The sequence below is a fragment of the Palaemon carinicauda genome, chromosome 25 (assembly GCF_036898095.1).
Source record: "Palaemon carinicauda isolate YSFRI2023 chromosome 25, ASM3689809v2, whole genome shotgun sequence".
Lineage (NCBI taxonomy): Eukaryota > Metazoa > Arthropoda > Malacostraca > Decapoda > Palaemonidae > Palaemon > Palaemon carinicauda.
Genome location: NC_090749.1, coordinates 44,558,914 through 44,560,861, shown reverse-complemented (window position 1 = coordinate 44,560,861; position 1,948 = coordinate 44,558,914).

Genomic DNA, 1,948 nt, shown 5'->3' with positions numbered 1-1,948 from the left:
TGTGGTAAAAGTGGAACTGTTTTGTTCCTTAGTTGTGTTTCTTTTTAGTCTTTACAGTAAAAGTGGAACTGCTTCATTCCTTAGCTGTGTTTCCTTGTAGTCTTTGCGGTAAAAGTGAAGCTGTTTTATTCCTTAGTTTTGTTTCCTTGTAGTTTTTGTGGTAAAAGTTAAACTTTTATTCCTTAGTTGTATTTCTTTGTAGTCTTTTCAATAAAAGTGAAACTGTTTTATTCCTTAGTTGTGTTTTTTGTAGTCTTTTTTTGTACAAGTTAAACGGTTTTATTCCTTAGTTGTGTGTGTGTGTTTTTTTTTTTTTTGCAGTCTTTTGGTAAAAGTGAAACTGTTTTATTCCTTAGTTGTGTTTCTATGTAGTCTTTTTGGTAAATTGGAATCTTTTTATTCCTTAGTTGTGTTCCTTTGTAGTCCTTGTGGTAAACGTGAAACTGTTTTATTCCTTAGTTATGTTTCTTTGTAGTCTGTTTGGTAAATTGAAATCTTTTTATTCCTTAGGTGTGTTTCTTTGTAATCTTTTTGGTAAAAGTGAAACTGTTTTATTCCTTAGTTATGTTTCTTTGTAGTCTTTTTGGTAAATTGAAATCTTTTTATTCCTTAGTTGGGTTTCTTTGTTGTCTTTTTGGTAAAAGTGAAACTGTTTTATTCCTTAGTTATGTTTCTTTGTAGTCTTTTTGGTAAATTGAATTTTTTTTATTCCTTAGTTGTGTTTCCTTGTAGTCTTTGCGGTAAAAATCGAACTGGTTTTATCCTTAGTTGTGTCTTTGTAGTCTTTGGGATAAAAGTAAAACTGGATTTTTCCCTAATTGCGTTTCTTTGTAGTCTTTGCGGAAAAGTGGAACTGTTTTATTCCTTAGCTGTATTTCCTTGTAGTGTTTGTGGTTAAAGTGAAATTGTTTTATTCCTTGATTGTGTTTCTTTGTATTCTTTGCGATAAAAGTGAAACTTTTATTTCTTGGTTGCGTTTCTTTTTAGTCTTTGCAGTAAAAGTCAAACTTGTTTATTCCTTAGTTGTGTTTCTTTGTAGTCTTTGGAGTAAAAGAAGTGGAACTGTTTTAGTCCTTAGTTGTGGTTCCTTGTAGTCTTTGTGGTGAAAGCGGAACTGTTTTATTCCTTAGCTGGGTTTCCTTGTCTTTGTGGTAAAAGTGAAACTGTTTTATTCCTTTGTTGTGATTCTATGTGGTCTTTATGGGAAAAGTGGAATCATTTTATTCCTTAGTTGTGTTCCTTTGTAGTCTTTGCGGTAATGCATTAACTTTTTTATTCCTTAGTTGTGTTTCTTTGTAGTCTTTGCAGTAAAAGTGGAATTGTTTTATTCCTGGGTTTTGTTTCTTTGTAGTTTTAGTGATAAAAGTGACTGTTTTATTCCCTGGTTGTGTCTCCTTGCAGTCTTTGCAGTAAAACTGAAACCATTTTCTTCTTTAGTTGTGTTTCCTTGTAGTCTTTGCGGTAAAAATAAAACGGCTTTATTCCTTATTTGTGTTTCTTTGTAGTCTTTGCATTAAAACTGGAACTGTTTTATTCCTTGGCTGTGTTTCTTTGTAGTCCTTGCAATAACATTGGAACTGTTTTATTCCTTGGTTGTGTTTCTTTGTAGTCTTTGCGGTAAAAGTGAAACTGTTTTATCACTTAGTTGTGTTTCTTTGTAGTCTTTGCTGTAAAACTGAAACCATTTTATGGCTTAGATGTGTCTCCTTGCAGTACCTGTGGTGAAAGGGAAACTGTTTTATCACTTAGCTGTGTTTCTTCGCAGCCTTTGCGGTAAAAGTGAAACTGATTTTTTCCTTAGTTGTGTTTCTTTGTAGTCTTTGTGGTAAACGTGAAACTTTTCTATTCCTTACTTTTTCTCCATAGTTAGTATTATAGAGTATCACCGATATGTTTAACTCTAGCAAAAACTTCAACCAAGCTTTGAAGCATTGTTATGATTTCCATC